Here is a 24,608-nt window from a genome sequence, read left to right as displayed (position 1 = left end):
TTTGACAGAGAAATGTAAACTAAATCAGAAGCAGTGTTGACCCCATTATTGACACAGAGGGGCTAACAGTCCTTCATCTCCAAAGTTCTGCACTCGTTTTTTTGTTTTCATCCTGAGACAGTTCTGTGGAAAAGTGTACATGCAAAACACCGTTAATTACATTTTACTGCATTCTACAAAGGTTTTTAAAAGGTTTTTTTAAATGTTAGTCTCTTTTTAAAGTAGATTTAAGGTCTTTTCAGGAGTTGCGGGTCACTCGCCATCCAGTGCCACGCCTCAATCTGAGTTATGGCATGTCCATTTTCAGCTTTTTATAGTGTCATGTGGTTGGTCTGCAAGATAGGCCAATGGGCAACATCGTCCACAAGGTCCCTGTTTCGTCATTGGCCCCGCTACGCATTATTGGATCGACAATCCAGCAATTTGCGGCACAAATATAGAGTGATGTTAATGGTGAGCTTAAAAGTTCAATTAACGGCCTTCCCTGCCAAACCTGCTATTGCAGCAATTTCAGGCCACTAGACCCTAAATGCTATGAGACAGAGCAGCTGCTCCCAGTCTATCAATTCTCCCAGTTTCACAGAGACATCTTTATGATAGCCAGGTGCCATCACGTCAAGTTGCAGTGACAAACTGGCGTTCCCTTCACAGGAAGAAATGTTTTGTGTAAGCCATATGGTTTACCTATTAGGTTTACGAGTGTATAGATTCAATTAGTTCCAGAAGCACAACACCTAATCGTGGGAAGAGAATCTACTGCTGAACTGTTAGTTGCAAAGCAAATCTACAAGTACACATTTGTGAATGGAATGCATTAGGTGATAAGGCGATAACAGTTCGATTAGATAGAAGGTCTTTGTCAGCACATTAATTTTATCCTGTGAGGTTGTTTGTTCTGCAACTTTCCTCTGGTATAATGATTGTGGAGTATCTCATTAAAAGTCCAGAATCAAAAACAGAAATAAGCAGACAGCGCAACATAAACTTATCCACATTAAATTGTGTTACCTGTTGGCATGAACCTATATCTTCCTGAAGTCTTTTACATTCCTCTTCACTATTTCCCAAATCCCTTACTTTTAGCAAATTTTAATATGATGCTGAAGTCCAAATCATCAACATACATCAAGAATAAAAGTAGACCTCACACTGGCTGCTGTGGTACACAACTTCTAATCCTTCTCCAATCTGAGCATCACCCATCAACCCTAACCGTTTGTTTCCATCAACCAACATCCTATCTATACTGCTACACTTCCTGTTATTCATTAGGCGTGAATTTTTGTAACAAGTTTCCTGTGAAACATCTTATTGAACACCTTCTGAAAATTGTAAACAATTTTACAACACCAAGTTATAGTCCAGCAATTTTATTTTAAATTCACAAGCTTTCGGAGGCTTCCTCCTTCCTCAGGTAAATGTCCAGAGGAAGGAGGAAGCCTCCGAAAGCTTGTGAATTTAAAATAAAATTGCTGGACTATAACTTGGTGTTGTAAAATTGTTTACAATTGTCAACCCCAGTCCATCACCGGCATCTCCACATCATGACCTTCTGAAAAGTAAGACATCTACTGTGTTCTGTTTACTTCTTCAGAAAACTCTATTACACTTTTCACAAGCAACTTGCTTTTAACAAATACATGCTGACTTTCGTTGATTAATCCATGCATTTCTAAGTAGATCTCAGATTAAGTATTTTCCCACAACTGATGTTACGCTAATTGGTCTATAGTTACCCAGTTTATCCTTCTTTGCTTTAATGAACAGAAATATTATGGAGATAGAGTGAAACATGTCTGTACATCGAGGTAGTTGTTTCATTTCTTTGAGAATAGGGTTGGGAATTTCCTTGGAGCAGCTCCCATTCTAGCGCTGTAAATTCACCGTGCAAAAACAGGTGAAGTTACAGTGCTGGAGAGGGAGCAGCTGCGAGGATTCAAGGCCTAGGTAAACCCATTACATAAGCGTTGGTTGGAAAAATTCTCAGTGGATTTCACCTCCTTCTATTATTCGCTAGAAGGGCAGGATACACCAGGGAAAGTTAGAGCTCATTCAACTTTTGCATTGGCCACTTCCTGGGCCAACATGCAGAAGCAGCAACCTGGAGCAGTTTAGAACATAAGAACATAAGAACATAAGAAATTGGAGCAGGAGTAGGCCAATCGGCCCCTCGAGCCTGCTCCGCCATTCAATAAGATCATGGCTGATCTGATCCCAACCACAAATCTAAAGAACACAAGAAGTCGGAGCAGGACCCGGCCACACAGCCCCTGGGCCCTCTCCGCCACCCACAGGGCATTGACCGATCCGAACTCAGCTTCATGTCCAATTTCCTGCCCGCTCCCCATAACCCCTAATTCCCTTTACTTCTAGGAAACTGTCTATTTCTGTTTTAAATTTATCTAATGATGTAGCTTCCACAGCTTCCTGGGGCAGCAAATTCCACAGACCTACCACCCTCTGAGTGAAGAAGTTTCTCCTCATCTCAGTTTTGAAAGAGCAGCCCCTTATTCTAAGATTATGCCCCCTAGTTCTAGTTTCACCCATCTTTGGGAACATCCTTACTGCATCCACCCGATCAAGACCCTTCACAATCTTATATGTTTCAATAAGATCGCCTCTCATTCTTCTGAACTCCAATGAGTAGAGTCCCAATCTACTCAACCTCTCCTCATATGTCCGCCCCCTCATCCCCGGGATTAACCGAGTGAACCTTCTATGTACTGCCTCGAGAGCAAGTATGTCTTTTCTTAAGTATGGAGACCAAAACTGTATGCAGTATTCCAGGTGCGGTCTCACCAATACCTTATATAACTGCAGCAATACCTCCTTGTTTTTATATTCTATCCCCCTAGCAATAAAAGCCAACATTCCGTTGGCTTTCTTGATCACCTGCTGCACCTGCATACCAACTTTTTGATTTTCTTGCACTAGGACCCCCAGATCCCTTTGTACTGCAGTACTTTCCAGTCTCTCGCCATTAAGAAAATAACTTGCTCTCTGATTTTTCCTGCCAAAGTGCATAACCTCACATTTTCCAATATTATATTGCATCTGCCAAATCTCCGCCCACTCACCCAGCCTGTCTATATCCCCTTGCAGGTTTTTTATGTCCTCCTCACTCTCTACTTTCCCTCCCATCTTTGTATCATCTGCAAATTTTGATATGTTGCACTCGGTCCCCTCCTCCAAATCGTTAATATAGATTGTAAAGAGTTGGGGACCCAGCACCGACCCCTGTGGAACACCACTGGTTACTGGTTGCCAGTCCGAAAATGAACCATTTATCCCAACTCTCTGCTTCCTGTTCGATAACCAATCCTCCACCCATGCCAGAATATTACCCCCAATCCCGTGATTTTTTATCTTAAGTAATAATCTTTTATGTGGCACCTTGTCGAATGCCTTCTGGAAGTCTAAATACACTACGTCCACTGGTTCCCCTTTATCCACCCTATACGTTATATCCTCGAAGAACTCAGTTTACATGTTTTCACCATACATTTCTGTCTTCGCTTGGCAGCCAGGGCAAGAAGCACTTTTATGCTGTTGTGCTACAAGCTGGCATCAAGATATAGCTTTTCAGTTCTCACCACTGGTTATTGCAATGCTTTGGTATGCTTCTATTTGTGGATGATGGTTGCATGAATGGAATGTTGCATTGTCATTTTCTTCCTTATTCTTTGAAAGAATTGCAAATCCATTCATTCAACCTTGCCTTGATTTCAATGGACAGAAATTCATGGACAGTGCGCTCACAATTTTCTAATTGAGAAAGGGTCTCCACTGCTAGTGCAGACTTGGAAAATTACACCCCCTCCCCCACCCCCCATGTAAAGTTCAGGAGGAAACAGGAAAAGCTTCAGCTGTGATACCAGCATCCTATGCTTGAATTGCCTGCTGACACTCAAAAATAACAGGCTTATAGATGGAGAATGGTTATTTGAGTGAGGCACTGAAGGGCAGTTGTACATGTTCCACTATTCTGATGATCCAACACTTCATTGGAAATTATTAATCAGAGTAATATTACCAAAAACATTAAATAAAGTATAGTTCTCATAATACTGATTTTTAAAATCATTCTTCAGAACAGCCAGAATAATAAAAGCAAAAATGGTGGCCCTGAATTCCACTAAGGCCAGAGAAAGGCACTCTTAGCTTCTGCTGGACTGTAAAATGGCTTCAGGGAAATTGGGCCGGACTTGGACACGCTGGAGCTCAGTCCAGGCTGCCAATTTTCGATAGGCCTGGTTGGGTGGAACCTCCATCTGCCCCAACATGACCCATGATGTCAGAGAGAGCAGGGCCAAAGATTTTTGTTATCTTTTAAGTTGTTACATTACATTAAGAAGAAATCGAGAAGTTTTGATGTAAGATACTTATAGACTACTAGCAATTCTGTATGTTATATTAGGAAGACCAAAGCCATTGTCTTTGGTCCCCGCCGCAAACTCCGTTCCCTAGCCATCGACTCCATCCCTCTCCATGGCCACTGTCTGAGCCAGACCGTTCTCAACCTTGGCATCCTATTTGACCCTGAGATGAACTTACGGCCACATATCCGGTCCATCACCAAGACCGCTTTCTTCCACCTCCGTAACATCATCCGTCTCCGCCCTGCCTCAGCTCATTTGTTGCTGAAACCCTCATCCATGCCTTTGTTACTCTAGACTTGACTTTCCAATGCTTCCCTGGCCGGCTTCCCATCTTCCACCCTCCATAAACTTGAGCTCATCCAAAACTCTGCGGCTCGTATCCTAACTCGCGCCAAGTGCCATTTACCCATCACCCCTGTGCTCGCTGATCTACATTGGTTCCCGGTATGGGAATGCCTCGATTTTAAAATTCTCATCCTTGTTTTCAAATCTCTCCATGGCCTCACCCCTCCCTATTTCTGTAACCTCCCCCAGCCCTACAAACCTCCGAGATCTCTGCGCTCCTCCAATTCTTGCCTCTTGCGCATCCCCGATTTTAATCCCTCCACCATTGGCGACCATGCCTTAGCTGCCTAGGCCCTAAGCTCTGGAATTCCGTCCCTAAACCTCCCCACCTCTCTACCTCTTTCTTTTCCTTTAAGACGCTTCTTAAAACCTACCTCTTTGACCAAGCTTTTGGTCATCTGTCCTAATATCTCCTTATGGGGCTCAGAGTCAAATTTTGTTTGAAAATCACTGAAGCGCCTTGGGACATTTTACTACATTAAAGGTGCTATATAAATGCAAGTTGTTGTTGTTGTTAAAGGATGAAAATGAGAATGGAATGAACTAGAGTTGATGTCCAGTAGAATAGAGTGACTGCACGCAGTTAACTAAATAGCAGTCATTAAGGACATGAACCTTTGTGTTATGTAAATATGAAAATGAAACCTGTAGTAACTCACATCAAGCTATACGGAGTGATACTCCAATATGTGGCATTAAGAGACTTCACATGGTTACAGGACACTCTGAGCACTCATCTAATCTCTAGGTGTGGCCAAGCTTGGATTTTAAAAGCACGTCAATTGAAGGAAGAAGGGAAGACTGAGGGAGATAAAGAGTTCTATGGTTTTGAAGTCCTGGGAAAAATGAGTTACAGTGGGAGACAGTAGGATAAGTCTTGTTTTTAATACTGTGAAAGGGAGATTGCAGGGAGGACGGTGCATTTGGCGCTTAGAAGGAACAAGAGATTAAATTTCCGAAGAAAACTGATCATAGTAGTATGGATAAAATAGAGAAAGACACTGCAGCTTTAGCTGAGCAATTGTAACGTGAGGTCTCCTGCACCCTTCACATCACTGTGTATGTTGTCTGTGTGTATCATTTTCCTATTATAAACTCTATGAGTGAAGACTTTACGTCTAGATGTCACATTCCCTGGCACAAAGAAAACAACTCCAAGCTCACCTGCTTAACAGACTTAACAGAAAGTGGTTAGGTGACTGTTACATAGTATAACAGTAAGCAGCATTAAAGAAATTAAAGAAGCAAAGAACACGTGAACAGCAAACACAGGCTTCAACTTGAGAACTGATCTGAGGTGTTCAACAAAGTAGTCACCTATTCAATGTAGAGGAAATCACAAAGTGAATTACTGAATTACATAGAAACATAGGAAATAGGAGCAAGAGTAGGCCATTCGGCCATTCGGGCTTGCTCCACCATTCAAAATGATCATGGCTGATCGTCTAACTCAGTACCCTGTTCCCGCTTTTTCCCCATATCCCTTGATCCCTTTAGCGTTAAGAAATATATCTATCCCCTTCTTGAATACATCTAATGACTTGGCCTCCACTGCCTTCTGTGGTAGAGAATTCCACAGGTTCACCACCCTCTGAGTGAAGAAATTTCTCCTCATCTCGGTTCTAAATGGCATACCCCATATCCTGAGACTGTGACCCCTGGTTCTGGACTCCCCAGTCATCGGGAATATCCCCCCTGCATCTAGTCTGTCTAGTCCTGTTAGAATTTTATATGTTTCGATGAGATCACCTCTCATTCTTCTAAACTCTAGTGAATATAGGCCTAGTCGACCCAATCTCTCCTCATACATCAGTCATGCCATCCCAGGAATCAGTCTGGTAAACCTTCGTTGCACTCCCTCCATGGCAAGGACATCCTTCCTCAGATAAGGAGACCAAAACTGCACACAATACTCCAGATGTGGTCTCACCAAGGCCCTGTATAACTGCAGTAAGACATCCCTGATCCTGTACTCAAATCCTCTTGCAATGAAGGCCAACATACCATTCGCCTTCCTAACTGCTTGCTGCACCTGAATGCTCGCATGAATACACCACATCCACTGGTTCTCCCCTATCTGTTCTACTAGTTACATCCTCAAAAAACTCCAGTAGATTTGTTAAGTATGATTTCCCTTTTATAAATCCATGCTAATTTTGTCCAATCCCGTTAATGCCCGCCAAGTGTTCTGTTATCACATCTTTTATAATAGACTCTAGCATTTTCCCCACTACTGATGTTAGGCTAACTGGTCTGTAATTCCCTGTTTTTTCTCTCCCTCCTTTTTTAAATAGTGGGGTTACATTTGCCACCCTCCAATCTGTAGGAACTGTTCCAAAGTCTAGAATTTTGGAAGATGATCACCAATGCATCCATTATTTCCAGGGCCACTTCCTTTAGTACTCTGGGATGTAGATTATCAGGCCCTGGGGATTTGTCAGCCTTTAGTCCCATTAATTTCCCTAGCACTTTTTTTTTTACTAATACTAGTCTCCTTCAGTTCCTCCCTCTCACTAGACCCTTGGTTCCCGAACATTTCTGTGAGGTTATTTGTGTCCTCCTTTGTGAAGACAGAACCAAAGTATGTTTTAATTGTTCTGCCATTTCTTTGTTCCCTATTATAATTTCCCCCATTTCTGACTGTAAGGGACCTACATTTGTCTTCACTAATCTTTTTCTCTTGACATATTTATAGAAGCTTTTACAGTCAGTTTTTATGTTCCCTGCTAGTTCACTCTCATACTCTATTTTCCCCTCTTAATCAATCTCTTTGTCCTTCTTTGCTGAATTCTGAACTGCTCCCAATCCTCAGGCTTGCTGCTTTTTCTGGCAATTTTATATGTCTCCTCTTTGGATCTAATACTATCCCTAATTTATTTTGTAAGCCATGGTTGAGCCACCTTTCCTGTTTTATTTTTGCTCCAGACAGGAATGAACAATTGTTGTAATTCCTGCACACGTTCTTTAAATATTAGCCATTGCCTATCCACCGTCATCCCTTTTAGTAAAGTTCCCCAATCTATCCTAGCCAACTCGCACCTCATACTTTCGTAATTTCCTTTATTTAGATTCAGGACCCTAGTTTTGGATTCAACTACTTCACTCTCCATCTTAATGAGGAATTCTATCATGTTATGGTCGCTCTTCCCTAAGGGACCCCGCACAACAAGATTGTTATAAACATTTCTCATTGCACAATACACAGTTTAGGATTGCCTGTTCTCTAGTTGGTTCCTCAACGTATTGGTCTGGAAAACCATCACATACACACTCCAGAAATTCCTCCTCCACAGTATTATTGCTAATTTGGTTTGACCAATCTAAATGTATATTAAAGTCACCCATGATTATAGTTGTATCCGTCTTGCATGCGTCTCTAATTTCCTGTTTAATGCCCTCCCCTACATCTCCACTACTGTTTGGGGACCTATAGACAACCCCCACCAACGTTTTCTGCCCCATGGTGTTTCTTAGCTCCACCCATTCAGATTCCATATTGTGATTTTCCGAGCCAATATCCTTCCTCACTATTGCATTGATTTCCTCCTTTACTAACAATGCTACCCCACCTCCTTTCCCTTTTTGCCTGTCCTTCCTAAATATTGAATTCCCCTGGATGTTCAGTTCCCATCCCTGGTCACCCTGCAGCCATGTCTCCGTAATCGCAACTATATCATAATCGTTAATAACTATCTGCGCTGTTAATTCATCTACCTTATTGCTCCGCGCATTAAGACACAATGCCTTTAGACTTGTTTTTTTAAGATTGCTAGTCATCTTAGTTTTATTTTGCACTATGGCCCTATTTGTTTTTTGCCCTTGTTTTCTCTGCCTTCCACTATTGCTTCTTCCCTTTCTGTCTTTTGTTTCTATCCTTGTTTCCCCCTCCTCTGTCTCCCTGCTCAGGTTCCCATCCCCCTGCCATTCTAGTTTAAACCTTCCCCAACAGCACTAGCAAACACCCCTGTGAGGACATCTGTCCCGGTCCTGCTCGGGTGTAACCCGTCCCGCTTGTAAAGGTCCCTCCTTCCCCAGAACTGGTCGCAATGTCCCAGGAATCTAAATCCCTCCCTCCTACACCATTCCTGCAGCCACGCATTCATCCTGTCTATTCTCCTGTTCCTATACTCACTAGCACGTGGCACCGGTAGTAATCCTGAGATCACTACCTTTGAATCCTGCTTTTTAATTTATCTCCAACTCCTTAAATTCACCTTGCAGGACCTCATCCTTTTTTTTACCTATGTCGTTGGTACCGATATGGACCACGACTACTGGCTGTTCACCCTCCCCCTCCAGAATGCCCTGCAGCCGCTCTGTGATATCCTTGACCCTGGCACCACGGATGCGACATACCATCCTGGAGCAGCTGCAGAAACGCCTATCTGTTACCCTTACAATTGAATTAGAGGAAGCACATGTAATAGTTTTCTCCTCCATGTTGAACACCACTTGGAGGAAGCACTGAGGGTAGCAAGGGCACAAAATGTACTCTGGGTGGGAGACTTCAATGTCCATCACCAAGAATGGCTCGGTAGCACCACTACTGACCGAGCTGGCCGAGTCCTGAAGGACATAGCTGCTAGACTGGGCCTGCGGCAGGTGGTGAGCGAACCAACACGAGGGAAAAACTTACTTGACCTCGTCCTCACCAATCTACCTGTCGCAAATGCATCTGTCCATGACAGTATTGGTAGGAGTGACCACCGCACAGTCCTCGTGGAGATGAAATCCCGTCATCGAGCCACATAAGGAGGTATTAGGACAAATGACCAAAAGTTTGGTCAAAGACCGTCATCTTAAAGGAGGAGAGAGAGGTAGAGAGGCGGAGAGGTTTAGGGAGGGAATTCCAGAGCTTAGGGCCCAGGCATCTGAAGGCACGGCCGCCAATGGTGGAGCGATTAAAATCAGGGATGCGCAAGAGGCAGGAATTGGAAGAGCACAGAGATCTCGGAGGGTTGTAGGGCTGGAGGAGGTTACAGAGATAGGGAGGGGGGGGCCATTGAGGGGTTTGAAAACAAGGATGAGAATTTTAAAACCGAGGCATTCCCGGACCGGGAGCCAATGTAGGTCAGCGTGCACAGGGGTGATGGGAGAACGGCACGTGCAAGTTAGGATACGGGCAGCAGAGCTCAAGTTTATGGATGGTGAAAGACGGGAGCCAGCCAGGAGACCATTGGAATAGTCCAGTCTGGAGTACCAAAGGCATGGAAGAGGGTTTCAGCAGCAGATGAGCTGAGGCAGTGGCGGAAACGGGCGACGTTATGGAGGTAGAAGTGAGCAGTCTTGGTGATGGAGCGGATATGTGGTCGGAAACTCATCTCAAGATCAAATAGGACGCCAAGGTTGTGAATGGTCTGCTCAAAATAAAAGAGCAGATGAAACTAAGGCTGAAGTTACAGCCCTCAAGCAAAGAAATTGAACTACCACAGAACAGGAAGACATTTGTCATGGAAATTAAATGTTGTACTGAAATACATTAACTCTTACTGTGCTGTACAGTCAGAAGTCAGTCAGTTGGTAACACTCTCGCCTCTGAGTCAGAAGGTTGTGGGTTTAAGTCCCATTCCAGAGAACTGAGCACAAAATTTAGGCTGACACTCCAATGCAGTACTGAGGGAGTGCTGCACTATTGGAGGTGCAGTCTTTTGGACAAGCCGTTAAACCGAGGACCCGTCTGCCCGCTCAGGTGGACATAACAGATCCCATGGCACTATTTCAAAGAAGAGCTGGGGAGTTCTCCCCGGTGTCATGGCCAATATTTATTCCTCAACCAACATCGCTAAAAAACAGATTATCTGGTCATTATCACATTGCTTTACGTGGGACCTTGCTGTGTGCAAATTGGCTGCCGCTTTTTTTTTATTCGTTCATGGGATGTGGGCGTCGCTGGCAAGGCCAACATTTATTGCCCATCCCTAATTGCCCTTGAGAAGGTGGTGGTGAGCCGCCTTCTTGAACCGCTGCAGTCCATATGGTGAAGGTTCTCCCACAGTGCTGTTAGGTAGGGAGTTCCAAGATTTTGACCCAGCGACGATGAAGGAACGGCGATATATTTCCAAGTCGGGATGGTGTGTAACTTGGAGGGGAACGTGCAGATGGTGTTGTTCCCATGCGCCTGCTGCCCTTGTCCTTCTAGGTGGTAGAGGTCGCGGGTTTGGGAGGTGCTGTTGAAGAAGCCTTGACGAGTTGCTGCAGTGCATCCTGTGGATGGTACACACTCCAGCCACAGTGCGCCGGTGGTGAAGGGAGTGAATGTTTAGGGTGGATGGGGTGCCAATCAAGCGGGCTGCTTGGTCCTGTATGGTGTCGAGCTTCTTGAGTGTTGTTGGAGCTGCACTCATCCAGGCAAGTGGAGAATATTCCATCACACTCCTGACTTGTGCCTTGTAGATGGTGGAAAGGCTTTGGGGAGTCAGGAGGTGAGTCACTCGCCGCAGAATACCCAGCCTCTGACCTGCTCTTGTAGCCACAGTATTTATATGGCTGGTCCAATTAAGGTTCTGGTCAATGGTGACCCCCAAGATGTTGATGGTGGGGGATTCGGCGATGGTAATGCCGTTGAATGTCAAGGGGAGGTGGTTAGACTTTCTCTTATTGGAGATGTTCATTGCCTGGCACTTGTCTGGCGCGAATGTTACTTGCCACTTATCAGCCCAAGCCTGGTCCAGGTCTTGCTGCATGCGGGCACGGACTGCTTCATTATCTGTGGGGTTACGAATGGAACTGAACACTGTGCAATCATCAGCGAACATCCCCATTTCTGACCTTATGATGGAGGGAAGGTCATTGATGAAGCAGCTGAAGATGGTTGGGCCTAGGACACTGCCCCGAGGAACCCCTGCAGCAATGTTCTGGGGCTGAGATGATTGGCCTCCAACAACCACTACCATCTTCCTTTGTGCCAGGTATGACTCCAGCCACTGGAGAGTTTTCCCCCTGATTCCCATTAACTTCAATTTTACTAGGGCTCCTTGGTGCCACACTCGGTCAAATGCTGCCTTGATGTCAAGGGCAGTCACTCTCACCTCACCTCTGGAATTCAGCACTTTTGTCCATATTTGGACCAAGGCTGTAATGAGGTCTGGAGCCGAGTAGTCCTGGGTCAAAATCCTGGAACTCCCTTCCTAACAGCACTGTGGGAGAACCGTCACCACACGGACTGCAGCGGTTCAAGAAGGCGGCTCACCACCACCTTCTCGAGGGCAATTAGGGATGGGCAATAAATGCCGGCCTTGCCAGCGACGCCCACATCCCGTGAACGAATAATAAAAAAAAGAACCCAAACTGAGCGTGGGTGAGCAGGTTATTGGTGAGTAAGTGCCGCTTGATAGCACTGTCGACGACACCTTCCATCACTTTGCTGTTGATTGAGAGTGGACTGATGGGGCGGTAATTGGCCGGATTGGATTTTTGGACAGGACATACCTGGGCAATTTTCCACATTGTCGGGTAGATGCCAGTGTTGTAGCTGTACTGGAACAGTTTGGCTAGAGGCGCAGCTAGTTCTGGAGCACAAGTCTTCAGCACTACAGCCGGGATGTTGTCGGGGCCCATAGCCTTTGCTGTATCCAGTGCACTCAGACGTTTCTTGATATCACGTGGAGTGAATCGAATTGGCTGAAGACTGGCTTCTGTGATGGTGGGGATATCGTGAGGAGGCTGAGATGGATCATCCACTCGGCACTTCTGGCTGAAGATGGTTGCAAACGCTTCAGCCTTGTCTTTTGCACTCACGTGCTGGATTCCACCATCATTGAGGATGGGCATGTTTACAGAGCCTCCTCCTCCCGTTAGTTGTTTAATTGTCCACCACCATTCACGACTGGATGTGGCAGGACTGCAGAACTTTGATCTGATCCGTTTCCTACGTTATTGCAGTGACCACATTTCAAAAGTAACTAATTGGCTGTAAAACGCCTTGGGACTTCCTGAGGTCACGAAAGGTGCTGTATAATTGCAAGCTCTTTCTTTTCCTTAGATACATTTACTTGTCTGGATGTAGCTAAGGTCTGAAAGCTGTTGATAAGCGATCTCATTCAGCAGAGACAATCTGTTCGGATACATGATTTTCTCAATACTTACCCCATCAAAGCCAGTTTTGAGCCAATGAAAAACTAAACTTTCTGAAGAAGAAAACAGATAAATTAAAGATTTTAAAATTGGGAATGGGATACAATAAATAGGTTGGATTGGATGGAATAAATATGAAATTGAAGAGGAAGAATGGAAAAGAAAGAATTGGAGAAAGGGCACAACAGAGTGAACTGAACTAAACTGTTTCATAGAATGGTTTCTTTTACTTTTTTCTCCTTTTTTTCAAAAGATTAATAATTACAAGTAATAAATTGAAATGGGAAATCTGACAACCATTTAACAATTAATGTTTCAGGCATAATTTTTTTTTAAAATTTAAAATGTACAAAAACATTTCTCTTAAAAAAAGAGAAAAATTATACCCTAGTTGCCCATGTGTATTCTCACACTGATCTAGTAACAGTGTATATTCTTACATTGACACAGTACTGATGTGTATTCTCACACTGATCTAGTAACAGTGTATATTCTTACATTGTCACAGTACTGGTCTGTATTCTCACACTGATCTAGTAACAGTGTATATTCTTACATTGACACAGTACTGGTCTGTATTCTCACACTGATCTAGTAACAGTGTATATTCTTACATTGACACAGTACTGGTCTGTATTCTCACACTGATCTAGTAACAGTGTATATTCTTACATTGACACAGTACTGATGTGTATTCTCACACTGATCTAGTAACAGTGTATATTCTTACATTGACACAGTACTGGTCTGTATTCTCACACTGATCTAGTAACAGTGTATATTCTTACATTGACACAGTACTGGTCTGTATTCTCACACTGATCTAGTAACAGTATATATTCTTACATTGACACAGTACTGGTCTGTATTCTCACACTTATCTGGTGTTGGTGTATATTCTGACACTGATTACGTATTGGTGTATATTTTCACACAGAGCTGGTATTCGTATATTTACTCACACTAATTTGACACTGGTATATTACTGGTGTATATTTTTAGACTGATTTAGCACTGACATATGGGGGCTAAATTGGGCTGCTACGTACACTTCTAAGCCTCGAAAATGGCGTCCGAAATGCGCGCGCACATTTCCAGCATGATGTGCGCAGGACGCCATCTTGGTAAAGGTGGCTGCACACGCTCACCTATCGAATGCCGCAGCATGTAGAGTAGGGAGATTATGGCGTTAATCAGTTTGCAATGCTGATTTGAAGCAGAGGGGGGCATTTTTGAACTCCCTGCTCCAGCCAACACACTGTCCTAACCTCGCACAACTGAACAGCAGTTAGGGCACAAAGGACCCCCACCAGTGTTATTTAAAGGGAGCATGCAGGAATTGCAGGTTAGTTGCTGGTACAATTGTGGGTGTTTGTGGAAGTTTCCTATACTTGGAGAAAGTTGCAATATTCTACAGAGAGTGGTCTGGGTGGTCATGTCGTGCTGTTAATGGTTTAAAATGGTGTGCTGACCAAAATTGCTTCAAGACACAGCTGGCCTACTAGGGCTTCCTCTGAGAATTGAACATGACTGGGGGCATGCAGAGAGGCCACGCAGATCAGGACAAGCTGCTACAAGAGGGAGGAGGAGGAGGAGACGCAGGGCATTCAGCAGGAGGCCATATCCAATGAGGGTCTTCAAGGACCATTTCTCTGACCTCAACTTCAGTGACGAGCAGTGCATCTGACGGCTGCGATTCACGGAAGAGGTTGTGACTGAGATTTGTCACCTGTGCCAGCCACAATTGCAGCCTCAGAGCAGGGCAAGGACAGCATTGCCTGCGGTTGTCAAGGTAACCATGGCGCTTAATTTTTGCGGCTCTGGCTCCTTTCAGGCTGCTGCTGGCGATATAAGCAACATCTCACAGTTTGCAGTGCACTGCAGTATAAGGGAGGTCACTGAGGCTCTTTACGCACTCCGAAACAGATTCATCTCAATCCCGCTTGATAGAGACAAGCAGCAGCAGCGAGCATGAGGGTTTGCTCACATTGCAGGCTTCCTCATGCTGCAGGGCGCCATTGACTGCAAGCATATTGCTATGCATGTTCCACATCTGAACTCGGCCATCTTCATGAACAGAAAAGGATTCCACTCCCTCAATGTGCAGCTGGTGTGCAACCACGTGCAGTACATCATGCAGGTCAATGCCAGCAATCCTGGCAGCATTCGTGACTCCTTCATTCCACGGCAGTCCAATGTACCACCCATATTTGAACCAGCACGACAAGTCAAAGGCTGGCTACTGGATGATAAGGGTAATCCCTTCATGAAGTGGCTCATGACTCCAGTCGGAACGTACGCATACGTGCACGGCAGATCTACAATGCTGCCACACGGAACATCATCAAGCATAGGCGTCCTCAAGCATGCTTCCACTGCCCGGACCACTCTGGAGTACTCAGTTGAGAGGGTATCAAGATTTGTCATTGTACGCTGCATGCTGCACAACCTCGCCATTATGAGGGGACAGCCCTTGCCACCACCCATCCAGTGAGAACCTGAGCCCGAGGCAGAGGAAAAGAAGGAAGAGGAGGAAGAGGAGAAGGAGGAAGAAGTGGAGGAGGAGACACATGTGCAGCAGGAAGTGAAGGAAGAGGCAACAAGGTAGACAGACCCTGTCTGCCAGGGCTCTACGTGATCAGATTATGAATGAGTGATACCAGTAACCTCAAGGACACCTCCCCATTCACCAACAGTCCCACACTCCTTACCCACATGACCATCAAATCGTCCTCTTTATGATCACACATTGCTTCCTCCCTCAGCTCATCACAGAAATGAAAGCCAACGCGAATGCAAATCCAAATCCAATGAACGTACGTAATAAAGGAAACAATGTGAGACTATTCACCTTTGTGCATTGCCTTAGTGCCTGTCATTTGTGTGCCTTTACCTATCCTAGTGCTCCTACGAGGTGCATCCCCAGTGGCTGGAGGGAAGGCTGGTGGAGGAAGGCTGCTGACCTGCAATTGAGGACCATGCAGATGTACTTGGAGGACGACCTCAAGCAGCTCTGGGCCGAGAGGGCCCGGCTTCAGACTGCACCATCGCAGCATGGGCTGCAGCAGTCTGGCCTGGCTGGCTGACAGGCAACAGCAAGGGCACTGGCGGAATGGCAGGGGTGGGAGCAGGAATGCTGTCATCCTGAGAGAGGACAGTAGGTTCGCCTTCCATGGCGCCACTGGCACTGTCCTGGGGCGGCGCCTCAGCAATTCTGGTGATCTGTTGGAGAACGGATTGCTGGAGTGCTGTGATGCCCTGGAAGCCCTGTTCCACACAGGTCCCCAGAGCCACGATAGCAGCAGTCTGAGCCTGTAACTCAGCAGTCTGAGCTTCCAAAGCAGCAGTCTGAGCTCCAAATGAAGCCTTCAGATCTTGGATGGCAGGTGTTTGTGCTGCAGTGGAAGCTGAGACATCGGACATCAGACCCTGTATCATGGTGAGTTCCACAGGTGCGCTGATGGAGGTGACCACCTGTTCCATGTGGGAAAGGATGGGCTCCAAGCTCTGTGCAAAGACCTGTGCCAGGTTGGAGCTGGACTCCTCCATGCCCCTTGGCATTATGCACAGGCTTTCTGGCAGGCTTTCCAGTGCACCAAGCATTTGGTGGTGTACGCCCATCAGACGTCTTCTGTAGCCTGGCCCATCGAAGTCATTATCTGACTCCCGGCAGCAGATCTAGAGTGTGACCTCACCCTCTGGCTAGCTGGTACCTGTGTATCTGTTCCCCCTGCCCTGGCTCCTGCGCCTCACCACATGTAGATCCCTCCTCTACCTTCTAAAGTGTCAGTCTCTGAGCTGGTGGCTGCGAGTGTAAGATCGAGTGACGGTGTGTCTGCATCATCACTGTCATTTTCCTCTGCCGCCTCTGACTGGGCAGGTTCCAGTTCTTGGGTATCTGAAATGACAAAGGGACACGGGTTGAGTTGTGGTGCGGGGAGAGGAGAAAGTAAGACGTCCGTGCTCACACCATCTGCAGCACGTGAGTCAGAAAAGATTGTGGGCTGAGGGAGAAGTGGGGAGTGCAAAGGAAGATTAGGTATGCAGAGACCCTCATCGTCGATACCTCCAGCACCACCAGTGGCCTCGGCCGCAGCGATGGACCAATGATGGCCAGCACTGTGTTCTCCGTGGGGGTGAGGACATGTAGACGTGTCTGTCCTCCCCCAGGTCTTCCTGTTGCCTGTTGTTATGCGCCACCTTCTCCTGAAAGAAAGAGGGAAGTGTGTCGGTGAGTGTCCTGCAAGATGTTTGGGTGATGTAGCTGTCATGGTTGAATAGCTGATAGTGTGTGTGACCTGTGAGTTGTGGGTGTGCGGCTTGCAAGAGTGGTAATGTATGAAGTTGAGATGTAGCATCTGATTTGCAGGGTTGCGTACTGATTGAAAGAGTTTGTTCGTAAGTAGGTGTCATGTGTGGAGCAGTGGATGAGGCTAGTGGTGCAGTTGGTAGGAGATGCCATGTGACAGTTGAACGCACACACCTTGACCAAACATGCCAAATCATTGAACTTCTTCCTGCACTGCATTCATGTGCGTAGAGTGACGCCCCGGCATTGACCTTGTCCACCAGAGCCTCACACTACCTCTTGAGGATGTGTCTGGAGGACCTCTTGCCCCCCCCCCCCCCTCCCTGTGGATATAGGATGCCCTCCATCTGACCACCTCTTCCACCAAGGTCTCCAGTGTACCATCTGAGCACCTTGGTGCACGCTCTCTCACAGGTGCAGCCATTCCTCAATATCTTCCAGCCCAGGAATCACTTCACCCCGCTTCCTGCAGCCACAGAGCGCCTCCCCTTTAAGAGGTGGAGGCTGCCTTTAAGTAGTGCTAGCCACTCCAGATATCAGGGCCCTCTGCTGCTGCGTACAGCCACTCACAGTGCAGGTAGCGCTAGCTGCACGCGGCAATCATGTAGATTAGCAGGCAGCACGAATGTTACGTGTTGCCTGCATCTCGACGACCGGGCGACGGTTAATCGCACGCCACAAGCCCCGTGTCCGTTTTCGGGGGTCAACCAATTTAACCCCCATATTCTCAACGCAACACTTACACGTTACACTTACACATTGGTGGACTAATTGTGTGTATTTGCACAGATCCATGGTAAATATGGGGTGGAGCCATACAACCCGATAGGGATGAAGAGAAACCATCCCGCCCTCCTCCACGGGTGTTTTTGCGTTGGGTCACTTTTTCTGTACAGCTGGGGACCAGTGTTCCCATTGGGATGAACCTCCCACTCTCCCTCTGTAGGGGTGTGTTCATTGTGGCATTTGTGAGAACACTTGTTTATATAGGTCTCCAGAGATTGTGGGGATTCCGAACTGCTTGACATTTCCCAGCTCTAGGTGGGGGATGCATGTTCTTGCTGCTAACAGTGAGAGTTGTGGCCGACAATGGCAAACCTTCTCCCATCATAAACATGTGGGTTAGGCACTTGTGGGACATATAGCGGTGAGACCGCATCGCAGCTTCATTTTCATTACTTGTTATTGCTCAATACTAAGTGGTTAGGGCCAAATCTGATCATAGAATCATAGAAGGTTACAGCACGGAAAGAGGACATTCGGCCCATCAAGTCCAAATTGGCTCTATGCAAGAGCAATCCGGCTACTCCCACTCCGCCCTATCCCCATAGCCCTGCACATTTTTTCATTTCAAGTACTTATCCAATTCCCTTTTGAAGGCCATGATTGAATCTGCCTCCACCAACCCCTCGGGCAGTGCATTCCAGATCCTAACCACTCACTGTGTAAAAATGTTTTTCCTTCTATCACCTTTGGTTCTTTTGCCAATCATCTTAAATCTATGTCCTCTAGTTCTTGACCCTTCCGCCAATGGGAAAAGTTTCTCTCTATCCACTTTGTCTAGACCTTTCATGATTTTAAACACCTCTATCAAATCTCCTCTCAACCTTCTCTGTTCCAAGGAGAACAATCCCAACTTCTCCAGTCTATCCACGTAATTTAAGTCCCTCATCCCTGGAATCATTCTAGTAAATCTCCTCTGCACCCTCTCCAAGGCCTTCACATCTTTCCTAAAGTGCGGTGCCTGGAACTGGACAGCTGTGGCTGAATCAGTGTCTTATAAAGGTTCATCATGACTTCCTTGCTTTTGTACTCTATACCTCTATTTATAAAGCCCAGGACCCCGTATGCTTTTTTAACCACTTTCTCAACCTGCCCTGCCACCTTCAACAATTTATGCACATACACCCCCAGATCTCTCTGTTCCTCCACCCCTTTTAGAGTTGTGCCCTCTAGTTTATATTGCCAATACCTGAACAAATATCCTAACTGAACAAATAAAGTGATTCAGATGAATAAATAATATTGCATGCATTCCAGATAAAACACAGAATGCTCCTGATTTTAAAAAAAATGCTCATAAAAGAAGGATTTATCACCTTCTCTCACTTATTTGACACACTTCTGAGAACAAACAAGTTTTTCAGTACTCTCAGGTCAGGGTGACCCTGCAACAATAGCTCGGGACAGAGCTTTCCAAGAAGAACTGGACCTGAAAAGGCATTGGAGAAAATGGCAGAAGCAGAGTGAGTGATCCAATGACGTACAAGTTCCCAGGGAATCTCAATATGGAAAGGAAGATCCACGCCTCCAGATTACTCCCCAAGGGGTGAAGGTGAAAATAACATCCTGTAGAGTTCATGGGGCCAATAATCCAATGCACTTTGGGCATAGTCAAACCATGTCATGGGGTGCTGAGGCCTGCTGCATGGCGGTTGCACATGACCCAGAACAATGCGGCACAGAAATGCCCGTGGTGCTGTAGACAAGTACACCACCCGCGTGTTAGCTTCACTTAAGGTCTCAAAAAGTGTCAATGAGGTCCTTGCTGTATATTGCGCTCTCAGCACCTGAGCAGGACAACAGTTGCTCAGCGTCCATGGTAAATGTGGGGTTCCAGAGTCAGCCATGTTGCCTTCTCTTACTTAAAAAGCAGTGGGCTTGGTAATTTTATTACCTCACTGTATTTTAGCCCACTGATTTTTTTTTCTGATTATTAACACTTGTCATTCTTACTGGAACTATGCACACTTTCTTCAAGATGATTCACCCCCTTTCCAAACTCCAAAGTGTTCGCCAAAGGATCTGCAATTGTACAGAGCCTACATAGCAACTTTGGGAATCCCATTGCGCTTCTACCTCTATTTGCAGGTCGGTGGAGGCATGTTAGCCATGTGCCTTTACAGCTCCGGCATTCGATAAGAAGGCAGAAATAAGTCAGCACATTTTTACACAATTCAAAGGATTTGTACCTGCACATGTTCCCAAGAGATGTGCATGCAGATGATATGATTTTCTGAGAGTCCATGGCAGAACTCTGCAGCCTCCTCCGACAGTCCTTGAAACCACGTTGACGACAGGGAGTGTAACTTAGACTGAGAATTAAAAGGTGCAGCTGCTACCAGCGTCAGCTGAGATAGGTGGCAGGTGAAATATTTGGAGAGTATCTCTAGTGATTTCTGCAACTGGCAATGTTTTACATATCACATAGAATATATAGCACTGAATCAGGTCATTCGGCCCAACTGCTCCATGTCGGTTTTTATGTTCCATAGGAGCCTACTCCCACCACCCTTCATCTAACGCTATCAGCATATCCTTCTATTCAAACATAGAAACATAGAAAATAAGAGCAAGAGTCGGCCATTTGGCCCTTCGGGCCTGCTCTGCCATTCAAAATGATCATGGTTGATCGTCTAACTCAGTACGCTGTTCCCGCTTTTTCCCCATATCCCTTGATCCTTTAGCATTAAGAAATATATCTATCTCCTTCATGAATACATCTAATGACTTGGCCTCCACAGCGTTCTGTGGTAGAGAATTCCACAGGTTCACCACCCTCTGAGTGAAGAAATTTCTCCTCATCTCGGTGATCGAAACTAGTCCAGGAGACCACATTGAATATGACTTGTATTACTTGGCACCCACCTTTTGTATGGTGTGATCTCTGCATCAGCCAGGAACTGAACCAACTCTCTTTTGAAGGACACAGTCACCTCACAAGCTAGCAACTTGTTCCATAGGTCTACTATTCTCTGGGAAAAGAAGAACCGCCTAACATCTAACCTAGTTCTACCCTTGTGTAACTTACAAACATGACTCCTGGTCCTCCCCAATCTATCTAATTGAAATAATTTACCAATGAGAATACAATCTAGTCCCTTTATTATTTTATAGATCTCAATCAAATCTTCCTGATTCTGTAGATGTTCTTTTCTTTTGTGCTATTCTGGCATACACATGTATGGATGAACAGTGAGGCAAACACACATGAACATGCAGGCACACACATGATTATAGACTAGAGTTGCCACCTTAAAAATTAGACAGTGGGTAAGGTGCGGCAGGAAAGGATCATGGCTTGAGGTGTAATGTTTCTTTTATTGCTGTAAGTTCACCGAAGATCTTAATAACTTATACCTCCATATCATAAGACACAATATCAAGTAAACTTGTTGACTTAGATAAAGGTTTTGTTTGTCTGGTTTATATATTTTGAAACTTGTTGGGGAAGGGTGGGTGGCAAATACATGAAAGGTTAATTCTGCCATGAGGTCTCCATGTGTTCTTTAGGTTTGCTGAAGTTTCAAAATAATTGCAAGAAACTGCGGTCAGCCAGCAGTCTGAAGAATGAATAGAGAAAACCACATTACTGACATTTCCTCCACTGAAGATCAGGCGCAAAAGATATCACTAACCAAGTTATACAGCGTTAAACAAGCCACAAGCAAATCTTCTGTTTTAAGTATGTCGGAGGTCAGCATTTTGCAACATAACCAGCACAAATGTGCATCTATCTATAGCAATTTAGAAACCAAGAGATTGCTAGTCAGTCAAATTCCGTCTTATTAAGTTAGAAACCAAGCCTTCTATTTAGTCAAAATTATAGTGCCTTTTTCTTAGCCTCTAAGTTTAATGAAAAGTATACCCTCTTCTCCTTCAAAGTCTCCTTCCCCTTTCCCTAACCTGCCTTTCCTGCAGTAGAATATACCAGGAATCAAAATAAGCACTTTGTTCACCCAAGAGAGTTTCAAAATTAACCAGTGACTGGGTCGTGAACTGCAGCACTGCCTTAAATACAATGACTGGTACACATAGAGCATTTTTTTAATTATTCGTTCACGGGATGTGGGCGTCGCAGGCGAGGCCAGCATTTATTGCCCATCCCTAATTGCCCTTGAGAAGGTGGTGGTGAGCTGCATGAGGTTATTAGAAGTGGAAAACATACAGCCATGTTTGTTGTGGTCAGATCCACTCTCCAATAATTGTCTTAATTGGTATTTTAGTCATGGTGCAGTGCTATTCTATTATAGCTTGAGGAAATTCAAAATTGAAAATGCAGAGTTAAAGTAATTGCAGTCTGTGCTAAATTGGCAGCAGTAATAATATTGGGCCACACTGGATTCAGAGCCAGATAACATGACATTGAAATTCCTGCGTGCTTGTTGTAGTTCATTGATTGCTGCGCTTTCATCAAATTATTATGTGCGCATTTTTAACAAAGCCATTAACCCATTCATCTTAGAAAATGGTTCAACATCATTTGAGAACATTTTGATTTACCCACCAGACACAGACTAATCGCCTGCAAACGGCCACAACCCAATTTCTAGGCTATGTTCACTCTAGAGAAAGCTGTACTTTTACGCTAAATAATGGAGTCATCTTACCTCTTTTTTCCTCAGTAGAACCCCGATATGCCAGACTTTCAATAGTACTGCATGAAAGCAGTCATGCCAGGATGATCAACAGTCAGCATAATCTGACAGGCCATTGCCAGCCACATTACCATCAATCTAAATGAAAAGCACTTCTTGGCATTTGAGATTCTACGTCTTAATGTCTTTCATTGATATTTGGTTTTTTTTATTCATTCATGGGATGTGGGCGTCGCTGGCAAGGCCAGCTTTGATTGCCCATCCCTAATTGCCCTTGAGAAGGTGGTGGTGAGCCGCCTTCTTGAACCGCTGCAGTCCGTGTGGTGAAGGTTCTCCCACAGTGCTGTTAGGTAGGAAGTTCCAGGATTTTGACACAGTGACGATGAAGGAACAGCAATATATTTCCATGTCGGGATGGTGTGTGACTTGGAGGGGAACGTGCAGGTGATGTTGTTCCCATGCGCCTGCTGCCCTTGTCCTTCTAGGTGGTAGAGGTTGTGGGTTTGGGAGGTGCTGTCGAAGAAGCCTTGGCGAGTTGCCGCAGTGCATCCTGTGGATGGTACACACTGCAGCCACAGTGCGCCGGTGGTGAAGGGAGTGAATGTGTAAGGTGGGGGATGGGGTGCCAATCAAGCGGGCTGCTTTGTCCTGGATGGTGTCGAACTTCTTGAGTGTTGTTGGAGCTGCATTCATCCAGGCAAGTGGAGAGTATTCCATCACACTCCTGACTTCAATATGTTCTACCTTTACTGAGTGAAATGCATTTGTCACAATTTATGTGAAATTAAAGCTCCCACAAGCTAATACTGATGCTTTTTTGTATATTAGGTGACAATAACAACAGGTTGCAACTAGCTGAAACTGAACTGAGGGCAGATGTCTCCCAAATTAGATACATTTCTTTCAGAAAATAACATTTTGGGATACACTACATGTGTAATTTGAGACAGAACATGTGGTAAGTGTAGCATGCTCGTGAAGAAAAAAGTGACTTTGGGGTTTGATTTTGACCTGAAGCTGGGAACTCAGCGAATGGTGTGAGAATATTGGAATTATGGAAAAACTGACATCTTTTTCTTCATGCTACTAACCATCATGCTCTGCAGGCTATGCTGCATGTTTTGCTGAATTGTAAACTGTTAACCTTTGACCAGTGCCAAACCCTTGTCACCCTCATTGTGAGGCAAGGCAGCTTCGTGACAAAAGAGGAACAATGACCCAAAAAGCGGAACAATAATCCAAAAATAAGGATAAGATCAGGACCATGACGAAATAGTTAGACGAGTGCGGTCAATCAAACTGCCACCTTGAGAAACTACCTTGCAATGGGTCTTGTGGTTAGATGAGTAATGTAAAAACAAGCTGACCATCTTGAATTCTTTGAAAAACAACTTCATTAATCTATAAGGGTCTTACGAATATTGTTCCATATATGGTGTGAGGGTCCTGCCAGGGGGATATAAAAACCCAAAGTCTTTTGAGCTCAGGGCAGAGGAATCAGCAAAGACCACCCAGCTATCGAAAGAACACCAAGCTGTCTGAAGACGACACTGCTGTCAGGAGAACACCTGATTATCAGAAGACTTCCTCACAGTGGAAAACTTGAAACAACCACATCGCCAACATAATAAGATTTCTGCCAAGAGATCAAGTGGGGCAATATCGTTTTGATCTTTGTTATCTAAATATTTGATACCTTTACATGTTTGATTTGACTACTAATAAACGAGACATTGTTTACCAATTAGTGACACTTCCGAATCTGTTACAGTGGGTTGATTTTCACGTACGAAACCCAAAAGTGAAATGAACGGGTTACAATCTACAATTGCAACTCAATTGAAGGCCATTAATTTTGCTTCCAAGTTTCACGCCGCTGAGCTGGACAGCGGGCGAGTTGAACACCCACATGACACAATCTGAAGTTCACTATTTAAAGGGCCAATGCAAAAATGGATTTTGGAGGAGAAAGGAGGAAATATAGGAATGGATTCAAGGAGAGCGAAGGCAGAAAACCTGGTTTTGCCACCAAGAAGGCATGACTGGTGGTGGCAGGAGAGGTGAGCAACAGGAGCACAGTGCCCAAGTCTTAGCTGCAGTGCAGGTAACTCATTATAATTTCCA

Source organism: Heptranchias perlo, chromosome 1 (assembly GCF_035084215.1).
Source record: "Heptranchias perlo isolate sHepPer1 chromosome 1, sHepPer1.hap1, whole genome shotgun sequence".
Taxonomy (NCBI): Eukaryota; Metazoa; Chordata; class Chondrichthyes; order Hexanchiformes; family Hexanchidae; genus Heptranchias; species Heptranchias perlo.
Note: the sequence above shows the minus strand (reverse complement) of the source record.